Source organism: Saimiri boliviensis, chromosome 16, assembly GCF_048565385.1.
Source record: "Saimiri boliviensis isolate mSaiBol1 chromosome 16, mSaiBol1.pri, whole genome shotgun sequence".
Classification (NCBI taxonomy): domain Eukaryota; kingdom Metazoa; phylum Chordata; class Mammalia; order Primates; family Cebidae; genus Saimiri; species Saimiri boliviensis.
Window position 1 is genome coordinate 48,402,460 of NC_133464.1, and position 20,700 is coordinate 48,423,159.

Consider the following 20,700-nt stretch of genomic DNA (forward strand, 5'->3'; position numbering starts at 1 on the left):
AAATTTGAAATCTAATCAGGAAATATAAATACTGTATTGTCTATTTAATAATATAGTGGATCTCAATGCTTTTATGCCAAGATTATTTTGGGGTGATAATAGAAGTTTCATCTTTGCTTTCACAAACTATGTACAAAGAAATTCTTCCTGAAAATACTACTATTTCTATAATTGCATTAATATTCCTATGTCTAGTAGTTTAGAAATTCTCCAGAAATTTTTCCAAACTTACCGTGATTTATTTAAAATTTTACTGTTGAAATTTATGTCACTTAACATTGATTCCATGGAAAATCAAGAGTAAATCAGTGAATTTCAATATCTGATTTTTAAAAATATTTTTAAGTAAACTTAGGTCTGCATAAACTGGGCCTGAAAATGTTAAAGTGCAATAAATAGAACATTATCGACACACCAGAGACTCCCTTGTGGTTCCTCTCAATCACCATTTCCTGCAACAGCATCACGATCTAACTTCTAAAACACAAACATGTTTTACCTGTGTCTTACATTTATATTAATGGAAACATGTGGCCTATATTTTTCGTATACAGCTTACACAAAAAATCATACAATTATATTTGTGAGTCTCATCAATATTATACTTCATTCTCAGTGATGTATAATCTATGAATATACTAGAATTTATTTATACAGTTAATGTATAGTGAACTCGAACCTTATTAGACTTTGTAAATAAGTCCATCTATTTCAAATTTCACCAATGGCTAAAATTATCTACCAAAAGGAACTAAAAACTCTGCATATAAATAAGTGGTTAATGATTAAATGGTTAATTTACACTGACTATATAAATAAAACATATTGACCATATAAATGGTTAATGAAGATTTCAACTATTTCAAGGTTTTGGCTCTACAGGTTATGATGCAATGACATTTTTGGTTGTAACTTTCTATTCATAAGGGCATATGTTTTGAGGATGTGAGTAGAAAAACAGTTTTTCTCTGTTCTCACAGCACAACAATCAACATGGAAGACTGTGACTACCATATGCGGGAGTTTCTTCCCACCAGCAAGCAAGCAATCAGTTATTCAGTGGATAAAAGATAAGTGTCCTCCAATGAAATTCCTACACTGTCTTCTATGGAAATAGCATCAAACTCTATAGGTTGGGGGCTCAGTCCCAAAAGACTGCTGGTCCTCACCAGAACCCAGCTGTGCTAGCACCCTGAACTCAGGCTTTCAGTCTCCAGAACTGTGACAAATAAATGTTTTTTTCCATAAGCAAGCCAGTCTATGTTGTGTTATACAGCAGTCCAAACAGACTAAGACAATATATTATTGAGAAAGATGTTTCCCTTCTAGAAATTAATCACCTGTATTCAGAAAAGTATGTTTTCTAAATCAAAACAACTTACTCAAAAGTTTTAGAATTGTGAACCTCTATATGTTTTCTTTACTTTAATATATTATGTTTTATATACAAGTAAAAATATATGTACTGTATTCATTTTCAGAATCTTTTATCTTTTTGTTTTTTGAACTTTATAGCTCCATGTCTGAACTCATTTCTCTTTTGAAATGAGGAAAAATATATTTTTTTCTAAAGGTCAATTCTGCCATTGTCATTTTGTTGCCTAAGGTATGAAAACTATATAAATGCTCATAAATTCAGTAAAGAAATAAAAGCCATCCTGTAAATCAGTACTGAGGTTAGCTCTTTTATCCTTGATGATAGAAAAGGCACTTGGCCTTGAGATCTTTGCAAGCTGAGGAACTAGTAATTTTTTTAGTTGTTGCCTGATAATGCATTTTCACTTAAAAATGTGTTTCTCTCATTCTGAAAAGTATAAAAAAATTTTAATTTTTTGAAGATTATTTCTCTTTTGTATATCTTTAATTATATATTGTTATGACTGTATTTTTTGAGAAAAATCTTTAAAAACTGATTCATGTAGAATGTAATATTAAAAGTTTTCCAATATTTTAACGGATTTCATAATGAAATTATAGCACAGTACATTAAAGAAATATAAGACAAATTTAGTATTATCTTTACCCATTATGGAATCCATAGCATGCAAGGAGATTTTATTACAGTTTTAAGGTAATACTTTTTAAAAAATATATAGCCAAAAAAAATTAAGTATTAATATTGGGAGATATCCCATTAGCCACAACATTATGTCTATAGAAAGTGTTACTTCATTAACAAAACGCTCTACAAAAAGTCAGTGATATGGTTAAAAGCCCCCGAGATTGTAAAATCTTACACTGATTTTTGCCCTGCTACTTACTGGTTGTTGATCTTTACAAAAGCTTTTTAACCTTTCTGCTTCTATTATTATTTCATTACCTAAAGCAGAATCTTCACTCATGAACTCTTATTTTCCAAAGTGGTTCATAACTTTTTTCATCATAGAAGTCACCTTAGGGTTCTAAGTAGCAGCCATCAAGATGGTCTTTCAGCTCAAATGGGCTAACAAACATTTCCTAAGTTATCAGATTTTGATAAAGAATTACCTCTAAATTAAATTATTAATTTCTTAAATTCAAAGTATAGTTTGATTCTAATAAAATATTAGCTTATTTGCTTAAAAAATAAAAATAGTAAAAGTTGGAGAATATAGTGTTTCCTTCCACAACTGTATATCAAATTATGTTTGATATTCTTTTACCTACACTTTTTTCTTACAAATAAGGCTTATATGTATACAGTCTACTTTTCTTGTGGTTCTTCCAATCATTTTCCTCTCTGGATTTGCCAGATACTTGGAAACTTATTGATTTTTCAAACACTAAACTAGATTCTTCTAGTCTCTTCCCCATACTTCATTATATTAGTGAATATAATTTAATCTCATCTCCCAACACTAGCACTAATATCTGTACCATGAATAAAAAATGCTGTAGCTTATAAGAGAATCATATGTGAACAACAAGAACAAAAAACTCATTCTTTCAGATGGATGGCAGAATTCCCAGGCCTAGCCCCCAGGAAAAAAATCTTTAATAAAAAAATTTTCTTGACACTATAATTTATCCTATTTATTAATAAAATTTTCATTACTGGATCAAAGAAGAACCAAATCTTGTTTTCTGCTATTGTCCTATTAAAAGTTAATAATGCCAATGCTTGTCTGGGAGGTTAGAATCTAATATTTTGAAGATGTATTTATCTTTTAGATCCTCAGAGCTTTATAGTCTTTCAGTTGGGAAATATGAAACACTGAAAATAGAAAACAAAATCTGGAAATCTTCTGTAAGTCAAATGTATTTGCTTCATCTTTTTCATTCATTATTATTGTTGTGATATATTTGGTAAAATGATGCAGTGTAAAATATTTATTCTAAGATTGTTTCTTAACCAACAGTAAGAAGTTAGTATGACCTGTTCTTACTATAGGGGAAAAAAATCTTTATGTGGTGTCAGATAATCTAAATGTCTTTGGAGACCAATATCACAGTTGTAGCTAGCACCCAAAGAGAAAGGACTGAAACACAGATAAGCAGGAAAAACTTAACAGTGAACTTAAGGAATAAAAAAGACTGGGGTCTTGAAAAAAAAAATGAATAGCTTGTTAAAGCTTCTAAGCTATATTAATATAAGAGCAGAAATGTGCACAGGAAAAGGGCTCTGACCCAAACCATCTGACTGTAGATAACCAACTCTGCCAAGTTCATTCACTCAGTCAACAAATGCTGAGATGACAGTTTCCTCATCTGTAAAATAAAGAGCATTCAAGTACCCTTATAGCTTGACAGATTTCTTCTTGCCCAGAAAAGCCAATATGCTGAGAACAGCAGGAGGGTTACAGCAGAGATTTTAATTATTGCAAGGCAGCCAAACAGGAATATGGAAGATATGACACAGGTATCATGGATGTATCATAGATGTTGAGAATCCCCAGAATAAGCCATCTACAAACTGAAGAACTGGGGAAGCTCGTGGCATCAGTTAGTCCAAGTTCAAAGACCCCAGAACCAGGGAAGCCAAAGGTGCAACTCTAAGTCCAAGATTAAAGTCCTGAGAAACTGGGGGAATACTTGTACAAGTCCTAGACTCTGAAAGCCAGAGACCCTGGAGTTTTGATATCAAGGGCTGGAGAAAAAACATGCCACAACTTCAAAAGAGAAAGAGAATCCACCTTTCCTCTTCCTTTTGTTTTATCTAGGCCCTCAGCCAATTAGCTGGTACCCATCCACATTAGTTCAGGGAAGATCCTCCTTACTCAGTCCACTGAGACAAATGCCAATCTCTTCTGGAAACACTCACAGTCATACCAGAAATAATGCTTTACCAGCTACCTAGGTATGCCTTCATCCAAGTAAGCAGACACCTAAAAGTAACCATCGTAATCCTGCTCATATACTTACTTATAATATACATTTACTGTTTTGATTTTTCTAAGAACATATGCTATAATATAATCTTTTGAGCAGCGAAAAACTGGGTAAACATGATCATACAGCTTAATTGAACCATACTACTTATTTATAAAATAACATAATACTTAAACTATTAATTAGTTATAAACTTAAACTATAAATTATATACCCTTAAACTCTTACAACTAGAGTACATTAGTACTTATTAGTACTTAGTATATTAATCATATATAAATTGGTATGTTTCTTATTTTGTTTATCTTACATGAACATAACTTTCTCATATTTTGATTTAACAAAGTTGCATTAAAATATATTTGGAATGCTTGATGTGTTCTTACCTTATTACAATAACTGGCATTAATAACAACTGAGAAAACATTTTTATAGTAGAATTTCATTAATGGGTAAAATTAGATGAATTATACACAATTTTAGGTAAATAAAAAATCACATTGAAATAACGTCTAATTACTCTCTTAAGTCATACTTCTCCTAGTATTAATTTCTGAATCAGATGTTAAATGTAAATAATAAACAAAAATACCTAATTCTATGTGATTTTAAAAGTTTTAATTTTCTAATTCAGTCAAATGTAAATGTTATTTCTAAAACATTGGTTGAAAAATAGAAAATAAATTTAATTTACAACAATATATAAAAATCTATTTTATAATATCAATAAAATAAATAAAAATACAAATTAGTTTCATCCAGCCACTTGGAATCACTTCTATTTAATGTAGCTTTCTGCAGTGCCACAAACTGGTGACTCACAAACCAAGCCACAGTACATGTGACTTTTTTAAAAGGTATTCCTATGTTTTCAACATGTCTGACACCAGACTAATTATTAAAGTAAATCATTTTCTAAACAAAGTGTTAAACTTGTTCCTGCATTTCATTAGGTAACTAAAGTCCATAAATACACACTTGTTCTCATACAAAGATCATCAACATTTTAATGTTGAAAGTCATTATTTAAGGATTATTATAGTCTGAGAAATGACTGGGAAGACATTAATATCAAAATTGATGAAAGTACTAAAAGTCTTGCTACATTTTAAATATAGGTTATTAAACTTTTCAAACCTTTTCCTCTGCAAATCATTTTTATTTTTGTATTCTGCCAGGAGGACAGATCATTCATCTAAAATATTTAAGATATCTTAATTTTAGACAACTCTGATTTAAAAGGAAGCTGAAATGACAGAAGATATAGTTGATAAAATACTGTATTTCTAATTAGTTTCTGATTAGATATTATATCTTACTGCTTGCAAAATGATATTACACCATATTTTATAATGTTAAGTGTGAATGGCTAAAATTATGCTCCTTCTATAAAAGCTTAAGTTTGTCTTAATTTTATAAAGCCTTGCATGGGAATTTAACACAGATTAATGCCTGATAAACACTGTCAACGGAAATAAAATGTTGATTTTTTTGTAGTTCTGTCCTGTATCTAAGCTATCTTCCATTAATATCCTAAAACAATAAATAAGAGATATCTAAAAAATAAATTATAGTCTCACTAAAGTTCTAAACGTAAGAGTATGACGTTTCACACCTGGTATAGTCAAATCAAATAATTTCTCTCGGGCAGGCCCAATAAATTTCAGTAATACCAAGACAATGTGAAGAACTTAGAGAACTCAGATACCTAAGATTTATTTATTTATTTTTAGTAAATTAATATCATTACACAACCTAAGAAATAAGATCTGGGCTTTAATATTGGGCCTTTGCCCACAGGCTTAAAAATATTTTCGGTTCTTACTATTAAACCTCATATAATGCTATGGATTCAAAGAGTACCAATTCCTGCAAAAGTCACTTGCTCAATTAAATGAAAAATTTTTAATATTGCTATATTCACATTTCTTAACTACAAGGTCATAATCGGGTTATAATGTGTGCTGTCAGTTTACAGAGAGTTATGATGAGGATAGATGTTCTGCTGCAGGAGTGCCGCTACTGCACATTAGACACAGACATTCAGAAACTTTGCAAGCTATACTTTCTGAGTGCAATCAATGATTTTTGATTTGGTCTCCAGTAATTCCCCTACTCATAAAACCAATGACCAACTTTCAGTTTTCACGTCACTTGATCTATCACTATCATGTGACATACTCATTTCTTTAAATAGTTCTTTGTTGACTATTAGGACAATACTTTCTTATTGGTTCCTCATCTGTTTCTCATATCAGTTGTTTTCCTTCTTGCTCCTGACCTCTTTTACTGTTAACCTTAAAGCATGTTAAATAAAAATAGCCAATTAGCACATATTCTCTATTTTAGATTTCTGTGCTTAACTTGCAGACTGGATGTTAAATAGACTTTTTCAACTCAACATATCCAACATTCAATTTGATTTCTCCCATAAACTATGTTTCTGCTGGTAGCTGACCACAATTGGTAGGTATCTTTGTACTACTAATTACTTAGGTCAATACTTCAGAATCATCCTTGATTTCTCTCAAGCTCCACATTCAGTCAATCAGAAATTATCATTAGTGCTATCATAAAATGATAATTAAACCTAAGCAGTTTCTGTCACCTTTAATGCCACCACCCTGGCCAAGCTAACAACATCCCTTTTACGGTACTAGCCTTTTCACAGGTCCCACTCTTTTATCCCAACCAATCTTTTCCCTTTCAGCCAGAAAGATCATTTCAAGATGTAAATTAGATAATGTCATCACTCTGCTCAAAACACTTTAATGTAATTCCAATGACTTACAAGTAAATCCATTGTTCTTTTAATGACTTAATTGTGTGTATGAACAGGCCCCATTTCTTCTCTGACTTTATTTCCTACTATTTCTCAGGGTTCACTCTGATGCAGGCACACTAATGAAGTGGCCTCCTTGTCTATGGTGACACCCAAGGTTCATGTCTTATGGCCATGGAGATTAAGTACAAGGACACACACAGAGTGAGGTTATGAGAAAAAACTTAAGAGGAGAAAGAAAGAGACTAGCTCTGTGCTATAGAGAGAGGTCCTAGAAAAATGGGTTGTCGATCCGTAGTGAAATGCAGTGGGTTTTATAGATGAGCTAGTGAGAAGGTGGTGTCTGATCTACATAGGGCTTTAAAACCTGTTAGGACCAGGTATGCCATCTGCATAGGGTATGAATTTCTGGCAGTCCCCATACCAATTTTTTGTTATGCAGGTGGATTCTCTACCTGAGCTGCTCCATGTTGCCAATTTCTTTGTGTACACATGCTAACAAAAAGAGAAGATGGAGTTCCCATGTTGGACATGCCTGACCCCCGGGAACCCTTTTCTATTGGTGCAGCTGCCAGCATTATCCGTGTGCAAGCTTCCAACTTCCTTATGTATATTTGCAGCTCAATCTCTAACACTGCTCTTTGTTAGAAAAGAAGCGATTTCTTGGGCTACTGCTTATTAGAATGGAAGGTCTGCTGAGGACTCTTTGCTCTCATTATCTGAGTAAATAATTTCATTCTATCTCCTGTATCACTAGTCTACCTGAATTCCTATATTATGCCAAAAATTTTCCTCTCGTGGGGATCTGTATGGGCTATTTTCCCATGTCAAAAACTCTTCTCCCACACCTTGACACATAAATGATTGATCTTTTCCCTGAAAACATTGTACAAAGTAGGCACATATGCCTCCGTGACAGCTTTTCCACTTAGCCATCTTTATTCTCCATAACTATCTGACATTAAACACTGTCATAATACATGTAGGTATGAACTTATCGTCTACTACGTACTCATGTCTTAAACAAGTAAATATTCAAGCTATCATAAAAATCTTATTAGGAGGGCATAGGTAAGAAGCCAGTAAAAATTAATAAGTTTTATATTTGAAACATTCAATTAAGTTTAATAAAATAAGAAAGAGGATACCAAGTGTAAAAAGGAGGGAGCAACCTCATATGGGAACATCAGGAAACAATTTACTAAGAAATGGCATTTGAAGAAAGACCCAAGCAAAGAGAGTAAGAAGGCCAAGTATATGTCTATGAGAAAAACATTCTCAGCATAAGGAATATTAAGTGAATAGCTGCTGGAGTAGAATTGTAATTGGTGTGTTTGGAAACAGTTTGAATACTGGCATGACTAGATTAGAATGAGAATGAGGAAGAATTGAAGTTACTGTGCAATTTTAAGTAGGCATGTTAGGGCAGGTCTTCCTGCAAAGATACATTTAAGAGGATCCCTGAAAGACATCAGAAATCGTATGCACGGAAGGGCATTTCAGAAAGAAAAGAGAGAAAATACGAAGTCTCTGAGAAGGGTGCATGCCTGGCATTCTTGAAATGGAAGCATAAAGCTGAAATAAAAGAAAATGAGAGTGTTACAATATGAAGTAATAGGTATTTGAGGCAAGGTTACTTAGAACCTCACAGGACATTGCAAAGATGCAGCATTTGCTCTGAGAGAAATTGGAAGCTATTAGATGATTTTAAGCAGAGGAGTGACATATAAAGTCATGGGCATTTTAATAGTAACTTTCAGGCTACTATGTACTATGTATAAATACACATAGATGACTTGCATACAAATTGGAAGAATAATTTGAAGGCTACTACAATAATCCAAACAAGATATAATAATGGCTCAAACCAATGTTAAGATTTGAGAGAATAGGAGGAAAAGAAGTAAAGACAACTCTCAACTCTTTTAAGAATATTTTCCTCCAATTTGCTGAACAAAAGTGGTGTGGTACGTGAAGACAGAAAATGCAGTGTAGCTGGAAAACGGAAACTCCAAATGGGAAAAGGAACAGCATGTTTGTATAATGATGGGAAGTCTTCTGTGACTGGACATAATCTGAGACTAAGGCAACATTTGTCTATTTATTTATCTCTTCCATACTTGAATAAATACCATAAAGAAAGACATGTTATGTATCTCTTCCACACTTGAATAAATACCATAAAGAAAGACATGTTGTCTGTTTTGTTCAATTCCATATATAAAAGGCCTAAAAAGGCCTAGCACCTGAAATGTATTTCATAAATATTTATTAAGCAAATGCATGAATTATGGAATTGCTGCTTAACTTAATGTAGAAAAAAAAGATGAAGAGTGCTAGTTTTTGTTTGTCAATGACAGAGTACTGAATTATGAAGCAGGATAACCAAGACAATCACACTGTGTATAGGAAACAAACCTTACTTCGTCTAGCAATATCTGCCATATACAGGGGCATCTAGCCACTGGGAAATGGTTGTAAAATTTAATGGTTATATGTTATCTCTCATACTCTGAACAAATTTAGTCAAGTCCAATACTATTTTCTTCATGTTCATTCTATACCACATAGAAGCAATTTTGGTAATTTTCCAAAAACATTATAGATAATGTTTATTATCTATAGATATTATAGATAATGTTTATTAGAATAAATATAATAAAGCACTAAAGCACCAGGTATTTGATTTTTCTTGTCTAAATTACCAAATTCATGAATACAAAGGTGTCTGGGTTCTGAAGGGCAATCCAAAGTTGCATACATTGTATCTGGGTTCTGAATATAATGAGAATACTCAAGTGCATTCTCATCATTCTGATCAGTAACTAGATCTTTATTAAGCAAGAAATTTTCCAAGCTGGAAATTACTCTTCAGGATATAATCCAGGAAAACTTCCCCAACCTAGCAAGGCAGACCAATATTCAAATACAGGGAATACAGAGAACACCACAAAGATATTCCTCAAGAAGAGCAGCCCCAAGGCACATAATTGTCAGATTCACCAGGGTTGAAATGAAAGAGAAAATGCTAAGGGCAGCCAGAGAGAAAGGTCGGGTTACCCACAAAGGGAAGCCCATTAGACTCACAGCAGATCTCTCAGCAGAAACCCTACAAGCCAGAAGAGATTGGGGGCCAATATTCAACATCCTTAAAGAAAAGAACTTTCAACCCAGAATCTCCTATCCAGCCAAACTAAGCTTCATAAGTGAAAGAAAAATAAAATCCTTTGTAAACAAGCAAGCACTCAGAGATTTCATCACCACCAAACCTGCTCTACAAGAACTCCTGAAAGAGGCTCTACACATATAAAGGAACAACCAGTACCAGCCACTCCAAAAACACACCAAATGGTAAAAGAGCATCAACACAATCAAGAAGCTGCATCAACTAACCAACAAAACAGCCAGGTAGCATCAAAATGACAGTATCAAATTCACACATAATACTATCCCTAAATGTCAATGGACTAAATGCCCAAATCAAAAGGCACAGACTGGCAAATTGGATAAAAAGCCAAAACCCATCAGTGTGCTGTATCCAGGAAACCCACCTTACATGCAAGGATACACAAAGGCTCAAAATAAAGGGATGGAAGAAGATCTACCAAGCAAATGGAGAGCAAAAAAAAAAAGCAGGAGTTGCAATTCTCATCTCTGATAAAATAGACTTTAAAGCAACAAAGATCAAAAGAAACAAAGAAGGACATTACATAATGGTAAAAGAATCACTGCAACAAGAAGAGCTAACGATCCTAAATATATATGCACCCAATACAGGAGCACCCAGATACATAAGGCAAGTTCTTAATGACTTACAAAGTTAGACTCAGACTCCCACACAATAATAGTGGGAGACTTTAACACCCCATTGTCAATATTAGACAGATCAACCAGACAGAAAATCAAAAAGGATATCTAGGACCTGAACTCAGACCTGGAGCAAGCAAACCTAATAGACATTTACAGAACTCTCAACCCCAAATCCACAGAATATACATTCTTCTCAGCACCACATCACACCTACTCTAAAATTGACCACATAATTGGCAATAAATCACTCCTCAGCAAATGCAAAAGAACAGAAATCATAACAAACAGCCTCTCAGACCACAGTGCAATCGAGTTAGAACTCAGAATGCAGAAACTAACTCAGGACCGCACAGCTTCATGGAAACTGAACAACTTGCTCTTGAATATTGACTGGATAAACAATGAAATGAAGGCAGAAATAAAGATGTTCTTCGAAACCAATGAGAACGAAGACACAACATACCAGAATCTCTGGGACACATTTAAAGCAGTCTCTAGAGGAAAATATATAGCAATGAGTGCCCACATGAGAAGAAAGGAGAGATCTAAAATTGACACCCTATCATCAAAATTGAAAGAGCTAGAGGAGCAAGATCAAAAAAACTCAAAACCTAGCAGAAGACAGGAAATAACTAAGATCAGAGCAGAACTGAAGGAAATAGAGACACAAAAAACTCTTCAAAAAATCAATAAATCCAGGAGCTGGTTTTTTGAAAAGATCAACAAAATAGACCACTAGCCAGATTAATAAAAAAAAAAAAAGAGAATAACCAAATTGATGCAATAAAAAACGATAAAGGGGATATCACCACAGATTCCACAGAAATCCAAACCATCATCAGAGATTATTACAAACAACTCTATGCACATAAACTAGTAAACTTGGAAGAAATGGATAAATTCCTAGACACGTGCATCCTCCCAAGCCTAAACCTGGAAGAAGCCGAAACCCTGAATAGACCAACAACATGGTCTGAAGTCGAGGCAGCAATAAAGAGCCTAGCACCCAAAAAAAGCCCAGGTCCAGATGGGTTCACAGCTGAATTCTACCAGACCTACAAAGAGGAGCTGATACCATTCCTTCTGAAACTATTCCAGACAATCCAAAAAGAGGGAATCCTTCCCAAATCATTTTACGAGACAAACATCATCCTGATACCAAAACCCGGCAGAGACTCAACAAGAAAAGAAAATTTCAGGCCAATATCTATGATGAACATAGATGCAAAAATCTTCAATAAAATACAGGCAAACCGATTGCAACAGCATATCAAAAAGCTCATCCACCATGATCAAGTAGGATTCATCCCGGGGATGCAAGGCTGGTTCAACATACGCAAGTCCATAAACGTAATTCACCACATAAACAGAACCAAAGACAAAAAACACACGATTATCTCAATTGATGCAGAGAAGGCTTTTGACAAAATTCAACAACACTTTATGCTAAAAACCCTCAATAAACTAGGTATTGACGGAACGTATCTCAAAACAATAAAAGCTATTTACGACAAACCAACAGCCAATATCATACTGAATGGGCAAAAACTGGAAGCATTCCCTCTGAAATCTGGCACTAGACAAGGATGCCCTCTCTCACCACTCCTATTCAATATAGTACTGGAAGTTCTAGCCAGAGCAATCAGGCAAGAAAAAGAAATAAAGGGTATCCAAACTGGAAAGGAGGAAATCAAATTGTCTCTATTTGCAGATGACATGATTGTATATCTGGAAGACCCCATCATCTCAGCCCAAAATCTTCTGAAACTGATAAACAACTTCAGCAAAGTCTCAGGATACAAAATCAACGTGCAAAAATCACGAACATTCCTATACACCAGTAATAGACTTCAAGAGAGCCAAATCAAGAACGAACTGCCATTCACAATTGCTACAAAGAGAATAAAATACCTAGGAATACAACTAACAAGGAACGTAAAGGACCTCTTCAAGGAGAACTACAAGCCGTTACTCAACGAAATAAAAGAGGATACAAACAGATGGAGAAACATTCCATGTTCATGGTAAGGAAGAATCATCATCGTGAAAATGGCCATACTGCCGAAAGTAACTTACAGATTCAACGCTATTCCCATCAAGCTACCAATGATCTTCTTTACAGAACTGGAAAAAAACACCTTAAACTTCATATGGAACCAAAAGAGAGCCCGCATAGCCAAGTCAATTCTAAGCAAAAAGAACAAAGCAGGAGGCATCACACTACCGGACTTCAAACTATACTACAAGGCTACAGTAATCAAAACAGCATGGTACTGGTACCAAAACAGAGATATAGACCAATGGAACAGAACAGAGGCCTCAGAGGAAATACAACATACCCACAACCATCTGATCTTTGACAAACCTGACAAAAACAAGCAATAGGGAAAGGACTCCCTGTTTAACAAATGGTGTTGGGAAAACTGGCTAGCCATGTGCAGAAAGCAGAAACAGGACCCCTTCCTGACACCTTACACCAAAATAAACTCCAGATGGATTAAAGACTTAAACATCAGACCTAATACCATAAAAACCCTAGAAGAAAATCTAGGCAAAACCATTCAGGACATAGGTGTAGGCAAGGACTTCATGACCAAAACACCAAAAGCAAGGGCAACAAAAGCCAAAATAGACAAATGGGACTTAATCAAACTCCACAGCTTCTGCACGGCAAAAGAAACAGTCAGTAGAGTGAATCGGCAACCAACAGAATGGGAAAAAATTTTTGCAGTCTACCCATCTGACAAGGGGCTGATATCCAGAATTTACAAAGAACTAAAGCAGATCTACAAGAAAAAAACAAACAAGCCCATTCAAAAATGGGCAAAGGATATGAACAGATACTTTACAAAAGAAGACATACAGTAGGCCAACAAACATATGAAAAAATGCTCATCATCACTGGTCATCAGAGAAATGCAAATCAAAACCACATTGAGATACCATCTCACACCAGTTAGAATGGCAATCATTAAAAAATCTGGAAACAACAGATGCTGGAGAGGATGTGGAGAAATAGGAACACTTTTACACTGTTGGTGGGAATGTAAATTAATTCAACCATTGTGGAAGACAGTGTGGCGATTCCTCAAGGACCTAAAAATAGAAATCCCATTTGATCCAGCAATCCCATTACTGGGTATATATCCAAAGGATTATAAATCATTCTACTATAAGGACACGTGCACACGAATGTTCATTGCAGCACTGTTTCCAATAGCAAAGACCTGGAACCAACCCAAATGCCCAACGATGATAGACTGGATAGGGAAAATGTGGTACATATACACCATGGAATATTACGCAGCCATCAAAAACGATGAGTTCACGTCCTTTGTAGGGACATGGATGAACCTGGAAACCCTCATTCTCAGCAAACTGACACAAGAGCAGAAAATCAAACACCATATATTCTCACTCATAGGCGGGTGTTGAACAATGAGAACACATGGACACAGGGAGGGGAGCACTACACACTGGGGTCTGTTGGGGGGAAATCGGGGAGGGACGGGGGGTGGGGAGGTGGAAAGAGATAGCATGGGGAGAAATGACAGATACAGGTGAGGGGACGGAAGACAGCAAACCACACTGCCATGTGTGTACCTATACAACAATCTTGCATGTTCTTCACATGTACCCCAAAACCTAAAATGCAATTAAAAAAAGCAAGAAATTTGAAGTTGCAAAGCTTTCATCTAACTTGTCAAGTGGTATATTTGATGAGAAGTTTGTTGCAAAATATTCATTATTGTAATTGGTAAATAAGAATTCATTCATTAAATAATGTATACTGTTCTTGGTTAATATATTGTGTAGGTAATACTATGCAAAATTCTACCACTCTCTGTATTTCCAGTTCTTATAGAAAAAAAGTACTATTTCAAGGATTTTTCTGATTTGTACTCAGCTATTTTTCATATCACATTTATTTTTATATTTATTCTTATCTATTATATTATTATTCATAATCCCACAGATTATACAATAAAATTAGTGTACTAACTAAAAGTACACTTTACTGTATTTCTGGAAATTCTACTTCTAACTATGCATTCAATTAAATGCAAAATAATACATATTAAAAGTATTTTACCAGAATGTTTGTAGGAGCATTGTTCATAATAGCTCAAATCTGGAAACAAATTACTGCTACATATACAGGATGAATACATTTTCCAAACATAACATTGACCAATAGATGCCAAGCACAAAGATAACTTACATTGTGTTATTTATATTGAAATCAAATACAGTAAATTAAAATTGATCATGATCAAAGTCACTATAAACTTCTTACAAAAAGTAGACAGTCTGTCAGATTATCTAGTAGTTTGTTGTCTGTGAAATTTATTAAACTGTAATCTTATTATTTCCTTATAATCATGTCCACCTGAATATTTACTTAAATATAATAATTTCTGTCAAAAATTTCATAAAATATTTTCAAATATGTTGTTTAAAATAGAGGGGGGAAGACAGAATAATGACTACAACCTCCCCATCTTTCCATCCCACCAAAAATACATACCTCCTAATCTTACAACCTATGAATATTTTACCTAGTGTGGAAAAAGGCATTTCACATATGCGATCAACGTTTAGGATCTCGAGATCAAAATATTATCTGGAATTATTCACTTGGGCTCAATAGAATCATATGAATTTCTAAAAATAGAGAACTTAGTCTACTTGTCAGAGAGAGAGAAATAGAGAGAGACCTTTCTAAGTAATTGGAAAGGGCAAGAAAATGGATTTTCCCCTTGAACACCTAGAAAAGAATGCAGCCTTATACTGAATTAATTTTAGTTCAGTTAGACTTATGTTGTACTTCTACATACATCACTGAAAGATAGTAAGTTTGTGTAATTACAGGTAGTTAAGTTTATTGTAATTTGTTACTTCAATGATACAAAATTAATTCATAGACTAAACTATATTTTCTAATATTTTGATTTCAGAAGGCCAAAACAACAATTCTTAATATTTTGGGGGTAGCTTTATAGATGTCTAAAGAACAAATGAATTTTAAGAATTATGTATTTCTGTGTATTGGGAAATATTATGTAAATTTTTAATCAACATAGTTTTACTGATAATGGGAAAAATCAAGCAGCCCAAAATAACTGAAGGTCTTGTGAATAGAAATAAAAAATTTGAACAAAATGAAACGCACATTAAATACATGAAGAAGAGATGGGTACAGTGGAACATGCCTGTAATCCCAGCTACTCAGGTGGGTGAAGGGGCAGGACTGCATGAGCACAGGAGTTCAAGGTGGCAGAGAGCTATGATCATGCCACTGCACTGCAGCCTGCGTGACAGAGTAATACCCTGTTTCTAAATAAGTAGATAAATAAAGTAATAAACATATTAAGAGGGATGAGAAACAAAAAGATAAATATGGGAAACATCAGAAAATGTATATGTAACTATAAATTTTTTTAAAAGAAAGTACAGTTAATGTATGATATAATTTTATTCCTGAAAAACAGCAAAACATCATGAACTTCAGTAAGATGGCAAGATATTCAATTAACATGCAGAAATTTAATTCATATATTTAAATAAATGTTAGGAGATGCTGAAGTATTTTATAATATGAATAAAAATATTTCTTGGGGAAACAGTTGTAGGGTATAAAATAATCTACATTAAGAAAATCATAAAATAGTCTTAGAAAGTTTTAAGGTAAACTTGCGCAAATGGGAAAGCATAATAAGTGCCTTGATACTACTTTACACGGATGTCTGTTTCCCTAAGCTAAACTATAATTTTTATGGGATCTAAATAAATACACAAGTATAATATTTTGAAACAAAACACTATATAGTTCACATAGAAATATAAAACTGTTAAAAGAGAAGTTATTTTTTAAAAATCTAATATTCAGCCTAATTTATAGAAAATATATTGAAATATACTGCAAAGCATCACTGTATAAACAGTATGTACTGGCACATGAATAGAGGTAAAGATAATGTACAATACTTCAAAGCCTAAAAGAAAATAAACATATTAGTATATAAAAATCTTAGTATTTCAGATATTTGGAAAATTTAAAAATTTTTAAAGAAACAGACATCTAGAAGCTCAAAAAAAAAAAACTTTTAACACATAAAAATATAAATGCCAATTAATCCACCTTTTTTTTTTTTTTTTTTTTTGAGACGCAGTCTTGCTCTGTTGCCAGGCTGGAGTTCTGGGGCACAATCTCGGCTCACTGCAACTTCCACCTCCTGGGTTCAAGTGATTCTTGCACCTCAGCCTCCCGAGTAGCTGGGACCACAGGCGTGTGCCACCATGCCTGGCTAATTTTTGTATATTTTTAGTAAAGACGAGGTTTCACCATGTTGGCCAGGATGGTCTCAATCTGTTGACCTCATGATCCACCCATCTCAGCCTCCAAAAGTGCTGAGATCACAGGCATGAGCCACTGCGCCTAGCCTAAACCACATATTTAATTAAAGAATTCTACACCATAACCCTGCTAAAAGTAACCATGGGCTAATTATTTTACAACTCAGTATGGAAAACACCTTCCCAAATAAAATGCAAAACTTCTAAAAGCATAAAATTAATTATTGATAAATAAAATGTTTATTAAAAGTTTTATACATAGAAAAAAATGGTCATAAGCAAAGTCAAAAGAATAGTAATATGTTAAATAAATATCTACAAAAAACTGCTAATTCTTAAGATAATTCCTACAGGCCACTGAGAAAAAAAATCAATGCTAAACAGAAAATATAAATAATCCATTTCAGAAAATGAAATGCTAATGATCCTTAATTATGGGAAATAATAATTTCTGAGAAGGGATAAAAATTTAAAATATACACACAATTTTTTCTTATACTAGCAAAGATCTAGAGGTTGCATAAAATAATTGAGTGAAAAGGGTATCAAGAACTACAAAGCTCACTCGCCTCTCTCATCTGAGAACTGATGGGCTTAGCTTCCAAAATCAGACAAGATCAAGAATGTTCAGCATGGTATGGTTGTAGATGAAATTTAGTTATTTCTAATTGGAATATAAATTTCTGTAACATCTATAATGGGCAATTTTGTAGTGTTTGTCAAAATAAAAATGAGCATTCTACAAATATGGCTTTAAAATATTTTTCTACTCATTTATTCTAGTAAGTATGAAACGATATAAGCGCAAGATTGTTGCAGTCTTGCAACATTATTTTTAATAGTAAAATATTAGAAATAACGTAAGTATTCAATATAGAAGACCGGTTAAATAATTGTGGGTATATTCCCTAATGGAATAATTTGGCTCCTTATAAAATAAACAACTATTTAGTTTACTTTTGAAAAAAATATTTCCAAAATATAAAAGCACACCTGAAATCCCAGAACTTTGGGAGGCCGAGGCAGGTGGATCACTTGAGCCCATGAGTCGAGACCAGCCTGGGCAACATAGCAAAACCAGTCTCTAGTAAAAATACAGTTAGCTGGGTGGTGGCACACATTCCCAGCTACTCAGGAGGCTAAGGCAGTTGAATCGCTTGAGCCCAGGAGGCAGAGGTTGCAGTGAGCCGAGACTGCACCACCACACTCCAGTCTTGGTGACAGTGAGAAGACTTGGTCTCAGGAAAAAAAAAAAAAAAAAAAAAAAAAAAAAAGCACATGGGGATTATAGGGTAGAGTGCATTTGTGTAAAAACATAAATAAATAAAATATAAATATGCATTTATACACATATAATATATCTAGGATGCCTGATAAAATAATATTTGCATTTACTCTTGGGAAATTAAACTGTAATAATAAAACTGGTAAAAAATGCAAAATTAAAAATAATTGAAGGAAGATTTTATGAAGTAAAAATGACCAGAAAATGAAATTTAATTAAGCTATCATTAAGAAAAGGAAAGAGAACTTATACAAGGCAATAATAAAAGCAGAGATGGTAGAATACTAAAATCTTTCGATGTTGTACTCCACTGAAATGAGACTGATCAATAAAACCATTCTAAAGGTTTTTAAGGTGAAGAGTAATGATCCTTTCTGGGAATAGGTTTGCTCTACTTTTCTGTCATTTTTGATATACGATGCAGGAAACCTCTGTCACCAACAGGAATGATGTGGAAAGACTGACTGCCTTCTTTCTGTCCTTCTCCCTCTCTATCAAAAGATGTATGGGAGGTCTGATATTTTTAGGTGGACTTTGCCAATTGCCGATTTTCAGGTTACATAGTCAAATTGGCATGTTTAAAGTCATATTTACTATTTTTTGTTCTTTCACAGTTTTTCTCATAAAATTCTAAAACAAGTTATTTATGACATTGAAATGTTGATTATACACATTAAATTTAGAGAATACAAAATTTTAACATAGTGTATATTTTAGCATTTACAAAACCTCCATTTTATGCATCTAGTTTCTTCATTCTTCCATTACACAGTCCTCTGCATACTAGGACAACTACATATTGATAGCTCCTACTTTTTATATTTTATATGTTCTAACACAATTCTGTGTTTAACTCTTCTAAATTCCTTCTGAGAACATTCTTGGAAAGCATTACAAGAAATCTGTTGCCTAACCCTGAACCAATCAACCATTATTAGATTAGTAGTCAGGTAAGAACTTGATACTGATGGCAGCAGCGGCCTATCTGAAGCAGGCACTGCTATCACACCAGCTGCAGTAGAAAGGTGTGGCTAAGGCTGCACCCTCCGTGGAGGCAGCAGGAGTAGGGGACTAGTAGGAGCCTCACCCCTTCCAAGTTGGTGGAGCGGGAGCTCCCCAGGTGCACCTGCAGCTGCCCAAACCACAGTTGACACTTGGGCCTCCCCCAACTCTATGAAGAAGGCAGGCACCCCACACTCCAAGGCGCAACTTCAGCAGCCCAAATTGTTGGCTGCAGACCTAGGCCTACTGCTCCACAGAGCAGGCAGGAGCCCCACCCCCACCCAGGTGCAGCTGTACTCTTGGGGGCCCGGGAAGCCCCAACTCTGCTTCCCTGGCTGGAAAATTCCTGCTCCCACTGCTTGGATTTTCCCTGCTGTCAGTGACCACTCCAATCTTGGAGCAAAGGCAGGGCTGAGCACAGGCACTGTCACAGCCAAGTTGGTGTAGGCACACTTGGAGCAGTGCTGCCACACCAGCCCACTGCCACCTTGGCCCCCTCCAGACTTTGGGTGCAGATGAGCATAGGAGGGAAGCTGATGAGGGCATGAGGGCAATTCAGCACTAGCCAGCAGGTACCCCTTGGCATCTACAGCCTGGGCACTATGAATGGCAGCAGGCGGCAGACCAGTTCCTGGATGGAAGGGGGTGAGTCCTCAGTGAGGCCTCACCTTCAGCCCAGGGAGAACCTGAAGTCTGGGGCTCAGGCAGTCAGTCCCACCAACCAGAGTGGGAACTTGTGCCTTTTCCGGGCTTACCCAGGGCCACGTGTGACCCAGTCGGCATGCACTTTCTCCTTTCTGAGGCCCATAAAAGCCGGGCTCAGCCCAGAGCTGAGCAGATGTCAGGACAACAGGCGGTAGAGAGCAGCTACTCACTCTAGGGCACCCTCTCTGCTGAGATGTGAACACTGGTGGTGACATTCAGTTGCACAGAGGAGCTATCCACTCCAAGGCCTCTTCTCAGCTATTCTGTTACTCAGTAAAGCCCCTCTTCATCTTAATCGCCCTACGTTTGTCTGCATACCTCATTCTTCCTGAACACAGGACAAGAACCTGGACCTGAAGAATGGCTGAAAGAGCTGTAACACAAACAGGGCTGAAACACTCCTCTTGCTCACCCCATTGTGGGTGAAAAAGAGAGAACTGCAGCCCGTCAG

General features: G+C 35.0%; 1 long non-coding RNA gene across 1 annotated transcript in view; it reads left to right on the forward strand.

The window, feature by feature from the left end:
* Nucleotides 1-1,161: 1,161 nt before the first annotated feature.
* LOC104651246 (uncharacterized) overlaps nt 1,162-20,700 on the forward strand; it is a 99,599-nt gene continuing 80,060 nt past the window's right edge. The window contains exons 1-2 of the long non-coding RNA XR_744740.3: nt 1,162-1,221; nt 3,151-3,226. This is a non-coding gene — a long non-coding RNA (uncharacterized LOC104651246). The remainder of the gene's footprint in view (nt 1,222-3,150; nt 3,227-20,700) is intronic.